Raw genomic sequence first — 24,754 nt, forward strand, 5'->3', positions numbered from 1 at the left:
CTCCCAGGCTGTTTAATGGACCTAACCAAAACACAGCAATCAAGTTAACTGAACCAAGTTGTTGAAAGACATGCCAATAATACACCAGCACCCAATTACTGAATCAGGCCTTTTTTTCTTTTTTCTTTTTTTTTTTTTTTACAACCAAGAGTAACAATGTGAGTATATGCTTCTATGGTAGAACAAGTTAGCTACCAGTGTCAGACACAACTGTTAGTTGTTGTAGCAACAGCAGACAACAAGACTTGCTCAGATTGGTGGTTAGCAATTTACCTCTTTGTTTCCCATTATACATCTATCACTACTTATTATAAAAACCACCTTCCAAGTATTAAGATATCATTAGCTTGCCAAACCAAGGAAGAATACAACCAGTAAGTCTGACTTACACCGAGAAGCATGCACCGAGAAGCATGAATACCATAAATTGAACTTATGAATGTTTAGAAAACAAGACATTGTTACTATAAGCTATTTCATAATCTCTAGAGATACAATGTTTATTTTTAGACTGGAAAAAAATTAACTATGGGACTAACTGCCAGATTAAATAATATTATCTAATAAAAGTAGTTTACAAATACATCTACTATTTTAATTAAATGAAGTACTGAATGACACTGTCAGCTTAGAATCATTAATGTCATTCCTACTGGTTATAATTAAATGCCTGATTATAAAATAAACACACAAAGTATCCTAGACTTTGTCTTTAATCTAGTTTTTATTTTGCCTTTCATGCTTGTTTTAAAATAAATTTTATTTCCACCTCACTAGTAAAAAACAAATTTTGTTTTCTCTTAAAATGGTTCACGGCAGAGATAGAGAGATTCGACTGTGACTTGGGATTACTGGACATTATTTCCTCATTGCATCTGTTACTGACCCTTTCCTTTACAATTAACTAAACATGCTTTGTCAGAGGGCACAGGCCCAAGCCTAAGAAATGCCAGGTCCTATTCCCTGTCACCTCACAGGCTCTGTGCATTCAGAAAATGACCATGCCTCTTGGGATGAGTTTCCTCACCTGTGAGCCCCAACCAGGAGATCGGAGGTTCTCATTAGTCAGGACAGTCTGAACTAAACCTGAGACTCCCTTGCATGCATATGCACACATGTGCACACACACACACTGCACTGGGTAACACAGGCTCCATGACACAGGTCTTTCAAAGCCACACACACTGGCCCATCCACAAAAATGGGAAACAAGAGAAATCGTTTCTTTACCCATCTGCAGCTATAATACAACTAGTAGGGTGACCCTTATTAGAGATATTTTAATATCTCTGACCCATAGGAATGGTTATTAAAGCTTGAGTATGAAGGCAGGAGGGAGCCCTTCGTTGCCTCCTTGGGGCTTTCAACAGTCATAGGTGATTAGGCAGCAAGAGAAAGCAAACTGAGGTAACAGACCTTTACGTGCCTTTCTCAATTCTCAGCGTAAACAAACAACAACAAGAACACTCTTTGATTAATAACAATGACTTAAAATGGCCTTCCTGAGAGTCCTGGTGTGTCATCAGAACTGACTGATTTGAAAGTGGTAATTTGATATCAGAGATCTACAATCAAGGAGTCCCTGATTACTCCTCCCCAAGCACAGATCTCCAAGTGCTGATCACAGAGTTTCTGCATTGTTCTTGGCTCAAACAGGACGCTGGGACTGAAGAAGGAAATACACCAGTCAGCGCTCAGCAAGCCAGATACCAGCCAGGTCACAACATTCTCCTCAGTCGCAGCCCTGACTGGGAGAGCTCTAGCTCTTGACACAACAAAGCCATACAGAACCCCCAGCTTAATTAGCAAACTACCGTGAGTCCTTCTCCAAAGGACTCTGTAGGCTGTGTCTGGGCCACAGCCACTGGCCTGGCTGGCCCTGCCACTTTGCAGAATACCCACATACTAACAGTTCCGTGGCTAAAAAAAGGCAGTACCAGCATTTTCTTTATTAAGAAGACGAACATCAAAGCAGGACACCTGCACTAAGAATGGACTTTCTTCCCGGGAAATTATCTTAAAATGTAAATTAGGTCAGGTCCCTGGCACAATACCTTCTCTGAACCCCTGGCAGCGGCCCTAACTCCCTACCTGAGTGGACCCCGGCCAACTCCTCACACTCCAGCCACACTGGCCATCCTGGGTGTCTCACCTGGCGGGGCTTCACACCCCAGAGCACTCCCTCCCAACCCATCCCTAGCCTCTCCCTACAATGGCTCATCCTCGCCCTTTTCATCTCTACCCAGACATCATCTTTCCAGAGCACCCCATTGAACCGGGGTCCCTCCACTCTCAGTCTCTGTCCTGAGCTTGTGTCCCACTCTCACAGTCTGGAACTCCTCATTTATTGCTGGATACATGTTATTCGATGATAATCCCTTCTAGATACGGAGCTACCTGAGGGCCTGGGGCCATTTCTCTTGTACACCACTCTAACTCCAGGGCTTAGAATATACTAAATGCTCAATTATCATTTGTTAAAGTGATTCAATATCTCAATAAATTTTGCATCGAGAAGAGATGGAGCCCATAAACATTTTTATTTGTCCTAAATTGGTCATGGTGCAAAAATAAAATAAAACAATTCACTGGGCTAAATGAATTTCTCCCTACTAAACACCCACCCTTGGTCGGGTCTGTGCTCTCCTGCAATCTTCTGATTTAAATGGGAATAAAAAAAGCATTTGAAATCTGTAATAGAAACGGTATTATCAGTGATGGTTGAATCTCAGGTAATCCACAGAAATACTCCTCCTCCTATGAGCTACTGAATAAATGTTCCAGGCACCAGTGAAACACTGTATTTCATCTCGTGTAACCTTCATGGCAGTTCCATGAGAGAGGTCTTCTCATGCCTCCTGACAGAGCAGGAGCTGATGCACCGTGACCTGGTAACTAGCTCAAGGTCATATAACAAGAAAAGGTGGGTCAGCTGGGTGGAGTGCTGCCGGAACTTGGCCTCCTCCCTACTGCTCCATCTTCTGTCCCTCCCTAGAGCAGTCCACCCCCACGGGAAAGAAAGGGAGACAAGGCAGAGCTGTCTCTTCTCCTTTTGGAACCAGGCCATTATTTCTTTATTAAGTTTTTAAGGGAAAAAAGACAAGTCATCTTTTGACCCACCCGGCGTCAGTCCAGCTAATTCTATCCTAATTCCTCCAGCTTGCCTTCCCCGTTGCCAGCGCCTCCTACTTCCCTGAACCTCCGCTTTATGCATCTCCATGCTTTGGAATTCATCACACAGTCCGTAACTCCTTTCTGCCCCAGCCTGTGCACGCATATGAGTGTTGAGCACACAATCACATGCAAACATGCAAATAATCCCTTTCCAAACTCCAGTTCGCTCTCTCTAGCTTTTTCAAGTCAGACGGTAAATAAGTCACCTAAACTATTTCATCCTGAGGTGTAAGAAGAGGCAAATAACTCCCTTGACCTTCCTAGAGATGCTCAAATGCATAGCATAAAAGGTTACTTGCTCACAAAGTACAGTTTGAATTATTACACAGCTTGAAAATGACCAAAATTAGGTGAAAATGTCGACACGTGTCCAGGATGATAATGAAATCAAGCCGGCCAACCAGCAACCACTCACCTGATGGCAGTTTTCCTATCTATCGTCCTCCGTTTCTGAACTCAGAGTCCAGGCTGCTCACAGCTGTACTTCTGGGGCGAGCTACAGGGAGAACTGGAAAACTGGGCTACAGGAGGGGCACTGAGCAGGGAGATGCTAAATCCAGTGTTTGCAGCTGGAGGCCACCTACACGTTGGTGCTGAATTTTTAAAAACACTTCAACACCTTAATAATATGTTCTGCCAGGTATAATAAAAGTGTGCCCAAGGAGCTTGAATTCTTAAGCTGCTAGGAACTAAATGTGAAAGGAAGCCCAAAGCAGCAGAGGAAGATGAGCGAGGGGAGGGGGAGGAAATCCCTTCAACTACTGAGTTGTATGGCTCCAAGAAAAGAACACATCCCCCAACAGGCCACACTGATGCTGGTTATTTACATGAGAACCACTTGGGCTGCGTGAACCTCCATCTTCCTTCAAACGCTCCACAGCTGTGGTTTATGCCCCTGGCTTGCACATCCGAACCACCTGTGGAACTTCAAAACACAACACCAGGGGCGCCTGGATGGCTCGGTGGGTTTAAGCTTCTGCCTTCGGCTCAGGTCATGATCTCAGGGTCCTGGGACAGAGCCCCGAGTCGGGCTCTCTGCTTGGTGGGGAGCCTGCTTCTTCCTCTCTCTCTGCCTGCCTCTCTACCTACTTGTGATCTCTCTCTCTGTGTCAAATAAAATAAAAAATCTTAAAACAAAACAAAACAAAACACCAGCGTCTAGCTCCAGTAGAGAACTGAAAGGGGAACCCACCATGGTCAGCGACACCTACAACAGGGTCTGGGACACAACATAACCACGTAAAGAGGAAATGCTGGTCGGGAGTGCAAGAACCAGTGAGCCCACACGTCTCCTCTCCGTCCCATCTCCAAGAGCAACCACCTTTACTGATCATCCATTTATCTCTTCTTCCCTGACTACCTCTGGTCTCAGCCCTGAGTGCCAGAGACACAGGGCAGACCACATGGCAGACTGGCCCTCAAGGAGCTTCCATTCTGGTAAAGTCACATGGAAGAGATCTAAGTTACGGTATTAAAAAAAAGGAGGGCAGCTAAAAAAGATTCCCCCAAGCAATTTCCATCAGTCTTCCTGACCTCAAGTCCTTTGAGCCCCCAGCTCCTTGTTCCATCCTCGGATACGTGTCCATCGCGTCGTGCTGCGCTTCAATGGCAGGCCAGGCCCCACCCCCCACATGGCTCTGTTCAAAGCCTGGATCCAGACACTCAAACCTGATTTCCTCTGTGCGCTGATGTGCCCCCACATCCTCAGACAGGGTGACTGGAATGGTCCAAGTCAAGCTTCTCCCATCAATATCCTAGGTCTCATATTTTCTCTTTTTTTCATTGCCTATCCTACGCTTGGGGGATATAAAAGATCGACAGGAGTCCCCTTCGTCTTTTTTGTAAAAAATTAGCAAGATAAAAAATTAGCAAGATACAGAACATATTAATATCACACACTGATTCGGAGCTAAACTGTACAGAAGGAAGGGACAGAGACTAGTCAGTGTGAGCACCTCAGAAGCAAGCCCTGAGCAAAGGGTTTGGCCAGGCAGAGTCAGCAATGACCAAGCAGGATGTTTGAAGGAGCACCAAGGGCCCAGACAGGGGAGAAGTAATGAAGACACCGGCCTGACTGAAACCAGGAGGACTCATCAGGCAAGTGGCAGGAAAGAAGGCGGGAGGAACAGCTCAACACGGAGCTCTGCAACCAGGTGTGGTTTACCCAGGACACTGGAAGACAGGTGTGGCATGACTCTGAGAAGGAGTAAGGCACAGATGCAAACTCTTTCAGGCACACAGAGGAAACCACTGTCATTAACTCTGATTCAGCCTATCATAAATATCTGACACACAGTTATTTTCAACAAGAACCTCATCAAAGTGGTTCCTAATCCTACCATTCCGACCATTAAAAAATCAAGTCGAAGTATGCCAGAGTGCAAATATTTACAAATTTGAAAATCAAAAATGCCTCCCACCAACTTTCTGGGCTTTCTCAAGCTCCATCTTCACCATCTGCCAAGCACACTGGTGTGCTGGGAGCCACGGATAGACAGGAGCATAAACAAACAACTATCTGGCCGTCCATGTGTCCTTTTGTTCCATGACACGTGACTGTCAACTGTTTGTCAGGCACGGTGTTTGGCAGTTTGAATCAAGGTATAACACAGCAAGCCTTTCATTCCCTGTCTTTCAAAGGAGCTATGACACCTGGAAAGCAAATACAATCTGTTCATAGCAGCCCCCAAAAGAGAAGCTGGTGAGTTCATTCATCCGTTAATTCATCAAGTATTTATTTCACGTATTAAGCGCCAGACACTATCCCAAACTGTGTGGAAGGAGCAGCAAAGGAAACAAAGCCCCTGCCCTGATGAAGCCTATATGGGGGGTGGGGGGGGCAGGCAAGCAGTGGGCAAGCGAACAGGAAGGTATGGATTTATCAGACAGGAAGGAAGTACCATGGTAAACACACACAGGTAAGGAAACAGGCGGTGCCATTTTCGGTGTTTGGGGAAGACTGCAGACTGAGAGCAGACACCTGAGTGGTATTTGAGCAAAGAGCTGAATGAAGTGAGGGAGCCAGCCAGGCTGCTATGTGGGGAAGAGTTCCACTCCAGGTGAAGGCACAGGCAGGGGCAGAAGCTGAGACTAGACAGCCAGGAAGCCTGGGGAACAACAGAGCTGGGGAGCGGGAGCAGGTGCCAGGTGAGATGGGAAAGCAGTCAGGAACAAGAGTATGGGACATACCACAGGTAGGCGGGGGTAAAGCGCCCCTGCAGGTTACAAAGCTGATGGTTTTGGTAACACAGTGATAATAACAGTCCTCCTTCCTTACTTGGAATCTGCAGATCCTTCCAAGTCTGGTCTATTACACAAAAGATGAGGTCAGATCTGAAAAATAAATTCAGTGGAAAGAGAGGTTTTGATATTAAGGTGAAGAAAGCACCCTATATATTTGGAGAGCATTCCCTGCCCTCCAAAATATTCAACTCCAAAAATCTGATGGAAATCAGAGTATTTCCAAACTTAATGATGGCTTTAACCATTAGGGATGCCCCCAAATAGAATATTCTTAACCATTTTACGCAGAGGATAGGATGGTCTTTTAATGTAAAACAGTATTAGAATATGCAATTAAGTAGTTTCCCATCACAGTTTACACTTCAAAGCGAGCTGTGCCTTAGTAAATAGTCTTGGGAGAGAATGCAAACACTGCACGTCAGAAACATATTAACTAAAGCCACAGAACTGTACGCTCAGCTGGAAATATCAAAGGGATGTTCTCATATTTAAGATGATAAGTGGAGAATGCAAAACTGCTAATTTCCTGCTTTATGGATGTATTGTAGCTTCTGGAGACATCTTAATAATCACTTAATTATATCATAAGAGACATAAAACAAAAAATGCCAACAGGATGAGGTCCTCCATTTTCAGAAAAACAGACCGTCAGCAGATTTGGATTGCTGTCCACAGACTGAGGACAAAAAGCCTTAAAGCAGCAATATTTTAGGACAATACAGTGTCAGGGACATAATAGTGAGCAAACATCCTTTCTAAATCCAGGGGCACGCAGGGAACTAATCCCCAGAGGTGGGCTGCCCTCTATTTCTCTGAAGCCGCTTCAACTTCTAGCCATAAAACCATAAAGACAAAAATGCGACAAACACCAACACTGACAAACTACTCCAAGGCAGTAAATGAGAGGTTAATTACATGCTGATTTCCAGGATATTTCTAAACTGTGAGAGTAGCTCAATCACCTAGGACAAGATCCTTTTGCCATTCTACAAGATAAGAAATAGTGTTCGCCTGAAGTGTAACAGAAATGAGAAAAGGCAAATTATGTCTCTGCTATATAGTTCAACGACCAATACTTTTCTTGAGTAATTCCTGAATAAAGTTTCTCTAATAAACCAATTAACTGCCACTGAAATAAAAAGGCAAAGTTCTGAGGCTTAAAACAGCCAAAGAAAGGTTATTTTAGTCTGTTAAATTAACAAAAATTTAAGAGGGAAGAAATGGATCTTGCTACTACTCCCAACTGGAAATATTGGGGTTCTTCTTGTAAAAGTTGGCTTTGGGATAAGGGAAACAGTTTAACAGATACATTTATTCTCTAAAAACAACAGCAACAACAACTTATTTTTCCTTCCAACAATTTATTTTTAGAAGCAATGTGCAGATTGTAGAAAACTTGGAAAATATATAAATATATAAAGAAAATGAAATATCAGGGCGCCTGGGTGGCTCAGTGGGCTAAAGCCTCTGCCTTCGGCTCAGGTCATGATCCCAGGGTCCTGGGATCTAACCCCGCATTGGGCTCTCTGCTCAGCAGGGAACCTGCTGTCTCCTCTCTCTCCCTGCCTGCTTCTCTGCCTACTTGTAATTTCTATCTGTCAAATAAATAAATAAATAAACGTAAAAAAAAAAGAAAAATGAAATGTCATCCATGACATCCATCACTAAACATACCTATATTTTGCGATATTTTCCTTTCAATTAATACATACTCCTCTTCATTCTTTAGCAAAGTAAGGATCATTAGATAATTTATTACAATGGTAAGCACTTCATCTGTGATAAAACACTGTTTAAATATGGCTGCATAATATTCCACTACACAGATGTCTGGTAACTGACTTAACCATCCCTCTTCTGTCCTATTGAGAATGCAAGATACATTAATGAATTTTAAAGTAACAGACTCTGTTGAGACCCATGTTATGGCTGCAGAATCTATATTGTGCATAACCTCTAAAAAACTACCACTAGTCATGTTTTAATGTAGTATCAAAGAAGAATACCCACAATTATCCAAAAAGGTTATTTCAATGCTCCTCCCTTTCGCAATGGCACATCTGTGCAAGACTAGAGTTTCTGCACACTTCCACCCAACCTGTCAACACACTGCAGGGCGAAGCAGACAAGAGAACTCAACTACTTTCTATTAAAGCTGGTTATGAAACAGATCGCAGACATGGGAAACACTACCACTCTTCTCATTAAATGTTTCTGGGGAGGGGGAGGTGTTGGAAAATAGTTATTTTTCATTAAAAATAATCATTAAAGAGACTTACACAAACGTCAAACAATGTCATTCATGTCACTCCTTTTGTTTCAGAAGTTATTTTCATTACAAATGGTCTTTTTGTTTAATGTAATGGGTGTATTGTTCTTTGTCATTTTTAAGTACTTTTTCATTTTTTTAAGTTTTAAGTTCTAACACAGTAAATATCAAGATACATTACAACAGAAGAAGTTATTTGGGGGTCCTCAAACACCTTTTAGCAGAGTAAAAGGGACCTGAGATAAAAAAGTTGAAGAATTCTGAGCTGTAGAATGAAGGATCTCTTTAACAAATAAGCCCATGTATTATTGTTTGCTTGTGACTGATTTCTGCCTTAAATGAGATTGCTCCAAGGCTTCTGAGAGATTCATCGTGTCTGCATTTGGTGGAATCCTTCCTCTTCTGGCCCACACTGAGACTTTAAATAAATAGGCTCTCAAATACCTAATCTATTTCAGCATTTTAGTGCCAAACACTTTCTTAAAGCAGATAGTACAAAGAAAACAGGACCTCAGAAAGCAAAGATGTAGATCTCTAAAGACAATTACCTTCTACTTACTGGTTAAACACACGTAAAACAAAACAAAAAAATTATCAAAATACATCTGGGGTAAGAACAGAATGATTCAGATGATGGTACCTGATAACACACTGTTATCATCTGTTTTTACTTCCTCTTACCAAAATTACAAAGGCAATTCTGTGAATCCTACAGACCAAATTATACACACGTACACCCTTCCAATCAAAAGCGCCCAGAACTCCACGGAAATAAGAAAACATCCACTTAGTTCATGTTACAATGTTACCTTCTAATCAACAACAATCCAAAGCCCCAAAACTATTACAGCATTACAGACATTCCTAGTACCTCGAGAACGGTAATACTCAATGCCATTGTCCTGATCTTCATAGTTTCTACAAAGAAACAAAACAATCACACTTTAAAAAACTGGGCTGAGGGGTGCCTGGGTGGCTCAGTGGGTTAAGGCTCTGCCTTTGGCCCAGGTCATGATCCCAGGGTCCTGGGATTGAGCACCACATTGAGCTCTCTGCTCAGCAGGGAGCCTGCTTCCCCCTCTCTCTATGCCTGCTGCTCTGCCTACTTGTGATCTCTGTCTGTCAAATAAATAAATAAAATCTTAAAAAAAAAAAACTGGGTTGAATATAAAAAAGTCTTTCATTAGACTATATATTTATCGAGGCTGTAGAAGATGCCCATCACACTTCAACACCCAGGATAAACTGGACAAAACGAAGCACCTGCGGTCATGAGGTTAATACGCCAACTAACGAAGCAGCAGCAGTGCAGTCCATTGGGTTTTGAAAGAAGCAGGCCGGGAACCCCCGAGACCAGGTTGCAGACATCCATCGGGACGGTCTTCGGGATGAAATATGGGCCCAGCAACCAGCCCTGGGTGGACATGTGCCAGTACAGATCTTGAGCAGAAGTTTTAGATTAATCAAGAAGGGGCTCGAGAGCAGGGTTGTACTGAAATCAAAACTTACCTGGGCAGTGAGACATGAACTATATGGTGGACAGACAAACCTCATCTCCCACCTCTCATCCCTTCTAATAATATCCTGTCTCTGAGTGGGGACAGGAACTGAGACTCACCTCTAACCAACAGAATAGGGCAAAGGTGATGGGGTATCACCCCTATAATTACAACTTCCTGGAGTCTCTCTCTTGCCAGCTGTGAGGTGCTGTCATGAAGTCAGTGGAACCTAATGTAACATGCAAGGGCAAAAGACCTCGGAACAAAGGGCAACTTAAGTCCCACAACTGCAAGGAAATGAATTCTGCCAATAACCTCAGTGAGTTTAGAAGCAATCCCTCCCCACCTGAGCCTCTGATGACACCACAGCCCTGTGCACACATGGACCACAGCCTGGGAGAGCCTGAAGCACAGAAGCCAGATAAGCTGTGCCTGGATTCCTGACCCACAGAAATGGTGAGATAAGAACTGCATGTCATTTTAAGCCACTAAAATTTATGATAATTTGTTAGGCAACAGTAGATAGATAATTAGTACAAACCAGAAAGGTGAATATCCTCTCAAGAAGTTTCATCAAAGAGAAGGAGAGATAAAGAAGTAGTCAAAAGAGGAGGGCACCAGGGAAGGCATGGGTTTCATGGTGTTTGTTCTTTCTGGTTTTGTTTTGTTTTGTTTTGAGATTCTAGTTATTTATTTGAGAGAAACAGACAGACAGCTCAAGCGAAGGTAGAGACAGAGGGAGTGGGAGAAGCAGACTCCCCACAGATCAGGGACCATGACATGGGGATCCAACCCCAGAATTCCGGGATCATAACCTGAGGCAAAGGCAGGCACTTAACTGACTGAACTACTCAGGTGCCCCTCTGTTTTGCTTTTAAGATGGAAGACTTGAGTATTCACAAATCTTTTTGAGAAAGAGACACCAGAAGGGAGGTTGAAACAGAAGGTGGGAGAGAGTGGTGGTAGAGAAACTGATTTCCAGAAAGTCAGGGGGATATTTCATGCATTATGAACAGGAGAAAAAAAAAAAAAAAAGGATACAGGACGGAGCTGCTGTGCAGAGGGGCAGAAGGAAGAAGAGAACATGGCCTTCACATGACTATTTTCTTAGTGGTAGGAAGATGATCTGCTGAGAGTGAAGGCCAAGTAGGAGAGATGTGGCTGACTTTAAAGCTGGAGATTTACATGTTGAGAAGGTTGAATATAGTCACTGTGGAGAGTGAGAGTTTAACTTCCTGGCAGTGCTGCTGAGTCTCTGCTGAAGGTGGGGACCAGCATCTTACAGTGGCATCTGTGACCTGTTCTGAAGAATCTGGCAGTCCAGACCCAGTCCAGCAGGCTGCCTGATCCACCAGGGTTGGGATGTGCCAACACAACAGGCAGAAGGGAATCTGGCATACTGAGAAGTGCACAGTAAAATGCTGGCCACGGAATCAAACAGCAGAGATGCTGCGACAGACTCTCAAGACGTAAACGGGAGTGAGGAGCTGGAAACAGGCCTGGAAGGTGAATCTCTGATGTTACCTGGGACAGTCTGTCAGATGAACTGGATAGGAATTCCTGGCCAGGAAATGGAACCTGCGAGTTCCAGAGCAGAAGCAGCTCTCAGTATTATCAAGATGTAGGACAGTGACTCTTCGAGGGTGACCCACTTGTTCCAGTTTAAGCACTGAAAGTCCTGCATCTGGAGAAACCGGAATGGTTCTAAAACTGAGTGTCCATTGCAGGAGAAAGGCCCAGGCCCAGGCCCAGGCAAAGCAGGCCTGCTGCTCCCCCACGTTGGCTGCCACTGGGATCACCTGGTGAGCTCCAAGAACTCCTGAAGCCTAGAGCGAAGATTGCCACCCAGGTGCCAAAATTTTCCGTGGATGAGGAGCTGTAACTAGCGAATGATAGCACAGAGAGCAGGAGACCATGACTGTCAGGAGCCTAAAAGGACAAGGAGTCAAAGAGCAAGGATAGGCGGGGAGCCACGAGGAGCAGGGGCCCCATCCTGGGGTGTGCAAGAAGGTGCCATCTCCCAGGAGGCAGCAGCAAACTCAAAGAGCGCAGTTCACCAAGGACCAGGAGGTGAAGACTTCTGGAGGAGAAACTGGCTGATGACCAGGCAAAAGCACAGCATGTGGAAAGTGTAGAATTTAGGTCAGAAGGGGGAGCACAGAGCAGTCCTCCGAGGCAATTCGCTGGAGGCCCAGGGCTGCAGGAGCCCACAGAGCTAACTGCAGGGAGAAAGGGAATGGGATGGGAGGTGACCCCACGTGGGCTGTGGGCTGGCTGGTGGCATAGTGAATGGCACAACAAGGCCCTGGCGTCCCAAGCACAGGTATACTTTAACACAAGGAGGCTGCTATGTTTTGTAAAGATACACATTTATCCTGAAGAAAAGAGATCAGGAATTTTCGAAGCTTCAGAATGGGTTCCTCTGGTCCTTGTCTGAAAGTCCTTTCCTCTTGGGACTCAATTCTCTGATGTCTGTTTCACAAATAATCATCTTTGTTCGATATTCAAACCTTCACCCAACCCTGAGATTCTCCTCACATCTCTCACACTTCACTAATAACTTCTGTGTTTTACCCGAATCCAGAAAATCGTCACGGATTTAACAGATATAGCTGCCAATAATTCATACAGAAATAGAGTGAAGAATACATTTCTTGACAATCAAGTGCCAAAGTTATTACCATGGAATGAAGGAGAGGGTACGTGCTGCACTGTGTTGTGTTGTGTCATGGGAGTTGTGTTTTTCAGTGAGTGTGTGTATGTGTGTGTATGTGCCCAGCCATGCACACGTCTGTGTTAAGAGTATACCACCTGGAGATCTAAGTCCTACGGAAGTTTAGAAAGACTCAACAATAAAACACCATTTCAGCGAAAAGGTTTTAGCATTAATTATAAAAAATATATATGCAGGAAAATGTCCTCAACTCAGGAACAGCGCAAGTACTTCTGTTCAGTCTAAGCTTGCTCTCAAGTTCTGGGCAAGACAGAGTTCATCCAGGCCTTGGGGGAGGTACTAATCAAACAAAAAAGTACAGTGAGCTCACAGGTGCCAGGAGATATGATGGTTACTCAATAGGTAGGGCTGGGAAGGAAACCAAGGATCCTTTGCCTCCTCCCTCACACAGCCCACAAACGAGTTCGCTCTCTCTGTTGATTGAAGGCCAGGCTTCAGGAAGGAAAGCGGAACTCAACTCTCTTGCCTCACGAGGGTACTTCTACAGTTTCCCAAGACAGCCTCAGCCCAAGCCAAAGCACAAGCCAGAGTTCATCAATAACCAAGGCACAGACAATGGAGCAAAAACCCCCCACCAACAAGGTCCATTGCCTACAAATGCAATTACCAGTAAATAAATACTTCTAAATCATTTTGTTTAGCTACAGAATGAGGATTCTTTTATAAATTAAAGCTTTCAAAAGTTAAGTCAGTATTGCTTAGGCTGGAATTTGTCTCTGCTTTCAAAATTTAACTTATATATAAATAAATATGAATGTGCCTAGGGCAGATGACAGTCCTATGTTAATTAGGGTGGCCCCTATGTTTTCTCAAATGAAAAGACACTGCAAATGTTCCTACCCAAGAAAGACAAAAACAAATAGAAAAAAACGTGTGTGTGTGTGTGTGTGTGTGTGTGTGTGTGTGTTTGAGAGAGAGAGAGAGAGATCGATCCATGGGTCTATACCAACCTTACATTGTCACCAAATGTTTGTGCACACCTATCCCAGACACAAGTGTGGCAAAGTAGCAGGTAGCAAGGCAAGTCAAAGCCACTGTGAAAATTACACCACAATGAAAGAGAGCATTTACATCCTTTTTCTTATAATACAGTTTCATAATAGACACCCAAGAAATCATCTTTCCTGATCCCAACCAGGGAATAAGAAGCAAATCAAATTCAGAGCATATCAGCATGTTTTGTTTTCACGCACTTGTGTTTTTTATATCCACAACTACTAGGGAGAAGGTGAAGGCAATGAGCGAGACAAATCAAGTGCTATTCTGCTCAAATGAAGTACTTCAAAATGCTTATCAGTTCTGTAATTTTCAATGGATGATCACATTTTTACTAGAAGCGTGTATCTTCAAAGAAACTGCATGGTTTAATCATCGGGATCCCAAATGTAGAAGAGAGGATGGATAAATAGATGAAGATAAAACTTACTGGGATACAAAAAAGGTATTCTGAAAAGGTAAGCAAAGTACAACTCCACCAGAGTATGAGACAGATGGACATCTGAAGAAATCTTAGGGGGAAAAGTTTATGACTATAGGAGAGAGAGCCTCTTACAGAGCTCTCCCCCTGGCAAAGACATGTCCAAAACTGTAACAAGATGTGATTTTTTTTTTTATTTAACCTTGTATCATACAGGTCTGCTGTTCTGTTAACCTGCAAGTTCAAGTTCAAATTCATATAGTTGAAGGACTTAGATTGTTGAATGGTCCATGGAGAGATCTCAAGGTTTATTATTACCTCAGATATACATTTTCTTGTTTATGCTTTCCTCATGATCATTCAAAGCTTTGAAAAATCAACCTCTATTAAGACAAAGTTTGCCCAGGAAATTGCCCCACACTTGTCATCTGATTCAAGGCATAAGCGACAAAAGGTTATTGAGAATGAATGCTAACTCTGGATATTTGCAGGCTCTTCACTCAAGGCAACAAATAAAAAAAAAAAATCTCAGTAAGAAGGCACCTCCCCACAGCAGTAGTGCCTTGGAGAGGGGAAGAAAAGCCTCCCAAACAAGACTTTACCACTACCACCCGCTCCCCTACCAAGAAGCTCTCTTTCTGGAACTCAAAAAAGACAAAGTTCAACTTCAAAGAGAGATGTTGTAGTAAAACCAGAAAGCAGGAAAGTTGGCATATCCATCTCTGTGTGCAAATGAATGACCTCATGAGGCATAGAAACAAGGGCAAATAATGCAAAACAAACTGTTCCAACTCTGGTACCAGTTACTGACCTTCCAGACCAATGGAACATGCTGTCTCTGGCAGCACAAGCAGAATGTGCATAAAACATCAGCTCCTCTGCTTGAAGGCAAATACCCTGTATTCCAGTTCACTGAAATCGAATAACAAAAGCAAACACTTCCACCTACAAATCAGTGTCCTGAGTGCTGTGACAATACACATATATAAACAAGTCCGTGCCTGTGCACCATTCCCAGCACTCACACACCTAAATCATGCTCAAGTCATCTTTCCAAAGGCTTATAAATACCCTCTCCAACTATAAGAGCTTGGGTTCTAACATCAGTAAGATGTCATCGCCATACTTACAGCATAGACGCTTTAGGACAACTAAAACTTGCACTCCTTAAGATCATAATTCAGGACATTTTGGTCCACTTATAAAATATGCTGGGAACTTTCTATTTGGGAGGTGTGGGAGGAAGTGTTTCATATAATGGGAAAACCACAACCAGGGGAAGAAGGGTCTTGAGCTCTGGTCCCAATTCTGTCCAACTACCTGCAATAAACTCTGGTCTGGGAAGGGCTCACCTCTCTAAATCAAAGAAGTTTCCTTCTAGGTCTAGATTGTTATTAATTTGTTAGAAAATACCAATCTAGACACAGCCTGCGCAACTAAAATTGCAGAGGCACACGCAGGGCTTATGTAGTGAGCTAACGTCACCACTGGCCCACAGTGCACTTGCTCCCGCACCAAGCTCGACACACAACAGTCAAACAAAAAGAACCCGAGAGGCAGTCCAGAGACAGGCTCCATGGACAACCCTGAAAACTGTTTACAAACCATGCTGCTTGGCTCAGATGTGATTCACTAGAATTCCTTCCAAGTGTATCATTGTGGACCTCATGAGTCAGTTTGCTCTTCTTGCTCCTTCTTTCTATCTGCCCTGCCCATAACATGGGAAACACTGCACACACCTCTGCCCAAATGAAAAGTGCAGTAAGACCTGGTAGACACTTAAAAGTTCAGCTCCAGTCCACCTGTGAAAAACATGGAACTCCAACAAGGTGTAGAATAACACACACACACACACACACACACACACACACACTCACACACATTTCACAAAATTGTAATGATACCTAATATGGCACACATTTTCTATTGTGTTTTATGTTATAAAAGTACTAACTGTCACCCACAGTATAAAACAGAGTTAGATCCATCAAAGGATGGATGTGTATGCAAAATGTAGCATAAACATACAGTGGAATATTACTCAGGCTTTAAAAGGAAGGAAACCCTGACACTTGCTATAACATGGCTGAACCTTGATGACGTTACGCTGAGTGCAATCAGCCAGACATAGAAAGATGAATGCCATATCATTCCACTTACATGACGTACCTACAATACTTGAATTTAGAGAAACAGAGGATAGAATGGGGGCTGCCAGGGCTGGGGGGGGGGTTGGAAAGAATGGGGAATTAAGTGTTTTATGAGGACAGCATTCCCATCTGGGAAGATGAGAAAGTTCTGGTGATGAACGGTGGTGACGGTGGCATGACATTGTGATGTGTTTGATGCCACTGACCTATGCTTAAAAAATGGTTAAAACTGTTGTGTGTCAACTATATTCGCAATGAAAAAACAATTTTAAAAATGGCAAATTGTTATGTATATTTTACCACAAAAGAAAGAAAAAAAACCCCAAAACATAAAAAAACACTGGGTTAGGAAGCAGTCCAACTGAGAAACTCCCCTAAAGAATGAAAGCCTTCTCTGCTATGTGGTATTAATGAAAATGGCACAACTGGGAAATCATACTTCCAGCAGTATTCAGGAGAATTTCGTGTGAGATAATAAAATACAGGTCTCTGCCTCTGGCTCCTGACCCAGCGTTCCTAAAAAGGAACCCTAGGAGCATCTCTCGTTCTCATAGTTGGTCTTTGACCCCATCCTGAACAGGGCTCCCGGAACCCTTGTAAATTCCTAAAGTGGTTAGAGCATTTGGCTTTCGTTCTAATGAGGCGACTATGGGGTGGGCTCCTGGATGAGAGATGGTCACCAGAAAGACCAAGCCATGATTAGAAGCCTGGCAATTTTCAGCCCCACTCCTCACTTCTTAGAAAGTTAATAATTGATCATGCCTCTATGAGGAAACCTCCATAAAAATCCCCAGCACACAGGGTTCAGAGAGTTTCTGAGCTGGTGAACACATCAATATACTGGGGAGGGGGGGAGGCGGTGCACCCCAATCCACGGAGACTGAAGCTCCTGCACTCAGGACCCTCCCAGACCTTGCCCTATATATTTCTTCATCTGGGTTGTCATCTGCATCCTTCACCATATCCTTCAATCAACTGGCAAAAACTGTTTGCCCAAGTTCTGTGAGTCATTCTAACAAGTGATCAAATCCAAGGATGAGAGGTCAAGGGTACCACTAGGACAGGAGTTGGGGGCAGCGTGAGAACCTGCTGGTGTCTAAAGCAGGGAGCTGGCAGTCCCATGAGACTACATCCATGTAGAGAGTATCAGAATTGAGTTACAGGGCACCCAGCTGGTGTCACCGAGAAATACTTGGTAGGGACAAACCCCATAGGCCTGGTATCAAAGGTATTGAGCACCAGTAGGGCATCAGAAGAAAGGAGAACCAAAGGAGGAGAGGCTGGGCTCTTTTTCTAAAACAGCTAGAATCCTAACACTTTATTCCACTTACACTATTAAGCCTGAGTTTCTCCTAACTATAAAAGAGGAATAAGGATGTTTACTACTAAATTAAAGAGTCAAGATGCTTAAAAAAAAATAAAAAGTTTGTTATGAAAAGTTGAGAACACTACGAACACTATGAAAATTTAGTTAAGAATAGAAATTATAATATCACTGAATAGAGAAAGGGTACTTTATTAGACTAAATCTTCCCAAAGTATTTTGAGATTAATAGTATGTCACTTCTATTAAAAAGCAGGAAAAAGAATAAACACCGATTTCAAGTTCAAAAGGAGTATAATCATTGCAAGGTTTTTTTGATCAAAAGACTGTTTCTTTTTAAAAGCTCCTTTTATTTCAAAGACACAATGATTACCATCACAGTGTTTACCCTTGCTTTTTAAGTTGAGAGCTGAGGATTTCAGCTCTCAAAAATGGTAGGAGGCACCTTGTTCTCTTACCCTAATTTCACATCCAGTGTCCTCAAATGCCACACCCTTTATAATCAGATCTATACAACTACATTTATAACACAACAACACATGTCCACAGAGGGAACTCTGGATAAGTAGCCCCTCTGTTTTTCCCACAAATGTAAATAAACATATGTACTTATAATCTACAGTTTTCTATTCACATATGACTCCAAGATTAAAGCCTTTTTTTCCCCTCCAAATAAGCATTTTTGGGTGACTAATATTTTGATAGATGCATTGGGCCATGAGATACAATGATAAAACAAGATAAAACAAGTTTTATTAAAGGTACTATCATTAATACTCAAGAATGGTGGCTCCTTTCCTGAGTTCTTCTCAAGTGAACCGGCCCTGTTTTTACGTTTAAATAAGGCTTCATAGGGCTCTTCATCTTTAGGCCAAGGGCACATACATACAAAGCCCTCTTCTGATCAGGAAAGTTCAATAAGCAAAATGGTACCAAGTTCACTTCCAACAGAAGGAGCAACTACCTTGTATAACATTTGTTTGTTAACCTTGAGTACAGGCCTTAACTAGATATAAACTCCCCACAGGTAAATATCCTGTGTACTTATCTGTGCCCAGGATACTGGGTCTTCCATTAGGAGTTTAATAAAGATAAGTTAAATTAACACACTCCACAAACAATCCATTTTTACTCATCTCTTCCTGTTTTGCCAAATCTAAGTGATTTTTCTCAAGGTTAGAAATATACAGAAGAAAAAAATCTAGAATAAACAAGTTCTTCACTAAGATGATTACACATTTCCTTTGGAGATTCTGAACAAATACCACCAGTTTATAAATATGACTGGTCTTTACTTGAAGGAAAAAGACTCCACCTCAAACATGACAAGAGAGGGGATCTTGCCAAAATGTTCACTTTTTGGTCCATGCTATAAATAATAGAGTTCTTCATTTCGAATCAATATCCCATTGTCAGGAAGCAACGAAGGGCCATTGATACGGCAAGAAAACACAAATTGCACCTCAGTCACCAGAACCAAGTACTGGAAATTCCCACTGAGCACAAGACAAACATGACCATCTTAGAAGAGGTTCGAATGAGAGAGGGACAAATTGCCAAATCAGTGAGGATAACTCACATTGACAGAATCACACGATAACTCCAAGAATACAGGAATTTAATTCACCTGTGATTTATCACCATCCTAGGCGCCTCTCCCAGTCACACACTCCACAAAGGTGAAGATATTTTTCCTCAGATGGTGTTAAAAAGGACAACCTCGTTCACAAATTTTAGGACTTTACCAAAATTATAACAAAGCAAACACAACCATACAAAAAAACACATTCACTTTCTATAAATTTCTATTAGGCGTCTCAGAAAAACACTTGTACCAAACACCAGGCAAAACCTCACTCTTTATATTATTCATAAAGCTCAAGTCAGTAAACAAATTGATTTTCTAAGAGGGAAGATATTTCCTTAATTGCTTATGAAATTGTTACCAATTTGATACACCAATTTTGAAAACTAATTTAATAGGATGTACGCTTCTCAAAAGTGGGTTCTGCTATTAAGCATCACTTATAAACAGCCACCGCGACTAGTGTAAATCTTCGAACACACAAGACACAAAGTTAGTGAATAACAGGATTCAAGTTCTTTGGAAACAGCAATGCTTAAGAAATCATATTTTAACATTCAGAAGCCAGTTACCTGTTTTCCCTATCACAGTGTAAATTCCTTTTAAGCCTTCCTAACTGCAAAGTAGCCAGGATCTTGCAACTGGAATAAACCAGATAAAACCAGGGAGAAATTCACCTCAAAACCCTACTCTGATTATTTACAAGTTCCTACACCTCCCTACCTAGCTGGCCACGGCCCTAAAATTGCTTCCCTGAGCTTATCAGCCAAAGAAACGGAAACTACCTAAGCAAGCACAGAAATTTCAGTCAGCAGCATTGCCCGAGTGAAAATCAGACCCAAGTTGGCTACTCAGTACCGCTCATTAGGAGGTAAGGCGTGGGTAAAATTGTTTTGGCATCCCCTAGTTCCTTCCAGAAACATGGGGGTACCTCAAAATAAATCCTCCATGCAACTAAATCCATAGAATTTAAAAGTTAAGGCCACACTACAGAAGAAACAGTAAAGTATGAACCATGAACAGCAGTGTCAACAATATCCCTCATTCATTTACCCACCAAAAAAAAAAAAAAAAAAAAGAAAGAAAGAAAAAAGCACATGAAACACATGGTTATTTTCTATTTTAAAAAAAAAAAAAAAAACACACAAGCTGTTAAAGGCCAAAGGCATAGGATTATGCCTGGCCTTTAATTCACTGGCCTTTAATTCATTTTAATTTACCGAGAGGAAATGCTAACGTGATCCTCATACTTGGCCTCCCATGATCCTGACTTCATACCAAGATGAAACTTAAAGTAATGTATTCTGCAGAATTCTCCTCCCAAATATTTCCTTCTTTGCTGAGAAGACAAATGACTCAGTTATACTCAGTGATTAAAACCTGAGGACCTCTTATCCTGTATTGCTTGGACAGTCTGGGACGGTCTCGAAGGCCTTGCATCCAGTGGAAGGACACCTGGGGTTACAGCAAACCAAGAACAAAGCAGAGTCTCTGTTGCTGGAAACACTCAAGGTTCACAGACTTTAAGTTCTACTGGTAGTGCAAGGGGAGGGGAAGAGAGGCAAGAAAAAACGAGCCTCCGAGGTTATCTGCCAGGTCTGGTGATGTTAGAAAGACAAATAAAGCAGGGTAAGAGGGTGCAGAAGGTCAGGGAGCTGATTTTAAAAGGGGCGACAGAGAGGCCTGTGAATATTTGAGATGAACTTTCCAGAGAGTGGATCTGGAGAGCCCCACAGACCCTGGCCAAGCTTGTGCTTGGCTTGTTGAGGAAAAATAGAAAAAAGGCCAGTGTGGCTGGAGCAAGGGAAAGACGAAAGTGGCTGGAAACTAGGTCAGGGAGGGGGCAGGGGCCAGACCAGCTTCGGATTGCACTTGAAGAAATGGCTGATTCAGGCATCAGGGTCCTACGCCACCGAAAGCAGTGGAAATCAACTAGCCGAAGCTTAAAGCAATGCCCTATCCCAGCCTTATAAGGACACAGGGAGACCTCCAGGGACCATGTCACTGTGGCTTCACCTGTGGGTGTCCACACCAGCGGGAGCCCAGTTCCCGGGAGCAGACACGAGTAGGGTGCTCAGGATTAATGCTGGAGACCGTATAGGCTCCTGGCTTGGGTGGAGAGTTTCAGAGCGGGCATCCTCTCTACATGCTCTACGGGACAGCAGCCAGAACCCCGCCTTATGGGGCATTAGAATAAAACTCAGTCCTTGGTCATAAAGTACATCATCATCCACCTGCATCCCAAAGAGCTGGGATTTTCTGGGATACTCCCAACCTCAAACACTCTTCCCCATCACCCCCAGAAAGGCATGCCTTGTCTCAAGACCATCTACTCTGGTCATGATGACAGAACAGGCAGTGGCCCTACCTGGAGGACACCAGAATGTTGAGGTGTGCATTATTAACATATCCATGTCTTCTCACATTTGCCTGAGTGCTTACTACATGTAGGCACACGGCTCATGCACTGGTTTTATTTCTGTGCAAATCTGTCAAGTGTATAATATTATTATCCCTACTTTACGACAAAGCTAACAAACTAAAGACACAGAGGGTGGGCCCAAGCAGTCTGATCCCAAAGTGGGGGGGGGGGGGCAAATCTTACACTGCTTCTCTCGAAGAAACTATATCACGAAAAATTACTCACTGGGCAGAAGCTACCCAGGGAGAGAGGGGAGGAGGTATCCTTTTCCATTCAGCTAAAAAAGACAGTCCCTATCTTATTTAAGATCCAGAGTCAGGACTCTTTAGGGAGATCTATGCGACCCACAGCGAAACAAACTACAGAGAAACAATCTACTGCTCACTAATGACAAGTAACACGAAATGCAGAACCACAGTACGGACCACAGGCCTCCGAGAGCAGGAAGCACGCTCACCTTCCTGGGCACGCGGCCTCCCACCCACAAGCTTGTTGTTAGCTCTCCGCTTATTTCTTTTCACAAGGCGGCCCGGAAGTTGGGGCCTGACATATCACCCCACCCCGAATCACAAAGCTAGGGTAAGCGGGGGATGGGTGAAGTAGGAAACGCTCAGCCTGGCCAACCAGCACACTCAGTTGCCAACACCAGCTGCCATGAAGGAGGGGGAGATTCATAATGGAAGCAAGCAACTGAAGCAAAGGGAAGGCAAACAGAGAGAAACCAATCATTTCCTCATTCGGAGGGTGGTTGGGACCCTCCAGGGTATTCCAAGGCCACTTCTTGAGATCCGAGGCCTGGGGACACATCCTAAAGTAGGGACAGTGCTTTCCCCTAAAAAGATCTGTGGAGGTGTTGGTGTTGGTGGTGGTGTTGGGGTTGTTGGGGGTGTTAGAGGTGGGTTTTAAGGCAAGTCCCTAGAAGAGACAGTTTTAAGTTCAGGAAATAGGGGACTAAAATGACACAAAACTGAATGTAAACAGACGCCTTTGAAAAGGAACTCCTAGCCCTCATGCAGATCTCAAATGACACACAGTGAGTCTGAAACAGGCTGAACAATGAGGCCGCTCGCTCTCTGTGGGCTTTATGAACGGCAGGACTGAAGCCAGCCCAGCCTCCACACAGTCTGAACCCCGTCCATTGGACGACCCGGAGTGGCAGCAGAATGCAGGAAGAACCGCTCTGGAGGCCAAGACCTCCATCCTCAGAGTTTCAGACAGAAAAATGTAACCCAAGATCAAGAGGCCACAGAGAACCCAAAGGAGGAGAAGCACTTCCCTGCGGGGGAGGAGGATGTGCAGGTGAGTTCTGCTGTCTCATCCCAGGGCGCCCAAGGGCACGGAGCCTTTCGCTCCACTTCACCATAAACACAGCCGTCTCCGGACAGGACAGTCGATTGTGTGAGGTGGTTGTCCCCATCTCCTGGTGATCGTGGGACTTCAAAGAAGAACATGAGCTCTTCTTCTGGGGAATGAAGCTCACACCAGAAGGGAAGCTCCCCACACCAAGGGGAACAGGACACACACACAGGGTGCATTACCAACAGCACCAAGATGGCACCAAGATGGGACCAAGTGGGTCCCGCTTCTCCCACCCACTCCCAACATTGCCTCACACCCCAACTGCCAGGCATTCAAGGCTTCCCAAAGCCCTTCTCATCAGGCTGACTAGTAAAAGGAGGCCAAGTGTCCTCTCCCTCCTCTTCCTCCTTTCCGCCTCTCACTAGTCCTGCCATGGCCTTAGGTGGAGCTTACGCCCTGCAGGGAGCCCCAGGGAAAGCACCGCCCCCTGAAGAGGTCCAGGTGAGGGGCCACAAATAGGGGATTGCCAGGTGTGACGGTATTAGAGGGTGGAGAACTAGGGGATCATGGCCAAAACCAAGAGTCTCTGAAAACATACACCCAGAGAGAAAAGAACACTGAAAAACACAATGCAGAATGTTCTTCAGAATCCAAATAATAAGCAGGCAAAGAGATGGTAGCCAAGCTCCCCTCATTCAGGCAGGAAGTCTGGGGCTTCCCAGAGAACCTCATGTCAGTCAAATCTTTAATCAAGGATCTTTATTCAAACACCCAAGAAACAGGTATCTGCAACCAGGGGTATGTACCTAGGAAAGCTAAATTATTTGTCAGTGATACTAGGTCCCTGTGGAGTCTAGATGAAGGTCCCACTACTAATCACACATGACATAAAAGACACAAACCAAGCTTATCCCAGACTAAACAGAAGGCATATCATCCCCGTGCATGAGGTCCTTGGTGGGCTGCTCTCTTGCCATTAACCATGGACCCTGGATGACTCAGTCCATCCCTGCATTTACAGGAGCCCATGACCCACAAATGAATCGGGTAAGAACCCTTACTTACTTGCCATCCCTGCAACTCCAGGCTACTGGTGACCTACTGACCTGATTTTCTCCTCTGGCTGAGATTCCTGACTCACTCACCATATACTCCTTACTTCTACTTCCAAACAGGACCACTGAAATCCGACCTTCTCTGAAGAACATGTCCCTGTTTCTAAGAACCTTGCCTATCCACATATTTTAAACCTCTGTTCACACTGGCCATTGGTATGGGCTGCCTGTTTACATCTCCCCAGCATTCTTACATTGAAGCCTTATTAATGCCCAATGTGATGGGAAGTGGGGCCTTTGGGAGGTGATTAGGTCACAAGGGTAGAGCCCTCATGAATGGGATTAGTGCCCCTAGAAAAAGTGACACAAGAGAGATGATGTCTCTCTCCTCCATGTGAGGACACAGCAAGACCACCATCTACAAACCATGAAGACAGCCCCCACCAGACACCAACTCTGTCAAATCCTTGATCTTGGACTTCCAGCCTCTAGAACTGTGAGAAATAAATGTCCATTGTATATGCCACCCAGCCTATGGTATTTGTGGTAGCCCCTGGGCTAAGATGTCCATATCCATTCTGTG

The 24,754-nt window shown here is 43.7% G+C and overlaps 1 protein-coding gene across 4 annotated transcripts in view; it reads right to left on the reverse strand.

Annotated features, from left to right (window-relative positions):
- Positions 1-24,754, reverse strand: part of FAM107B (family with sequence similarity 107 member B) — a 73,473-nt gene that overhangs the window by 32,907 nt on the left and 15,812 nt on the right. For 2 of the 4 annotated variants that reach the window (XM_032349467.1, XM_032349469.1), the window contains exon 2: positions 6,452-6,507. The exons of 1 other annotated variant lie outside the window; for it this stretch is intronic. The gene's annotated coding sequence lies outside the window, so the exon portion shown is untranslated. Of the gene's footprint in view, positions 1-6,363; positions 6,508-24,754 lie in introns of all 4 variants that reach the window. One more of the 4 variants, XM_032349464.1, reaches the window with a different exon arrangement.

The sequence above is a fragment of the Mustela erminea genome, chromosome 6 (genome assembly GCF_009829155.1).
Source record: "Mustela erminea isolate mMusErm1 chromosome 6, mMusErm1.Pri, whole genome shotgun sequence".
NCBI classification, from domain to species: Eukaryota; Metazoa; Chordata; class Mammalia; order Carnivora; family Mustelidae; genus Mustela; species Mustela erminea.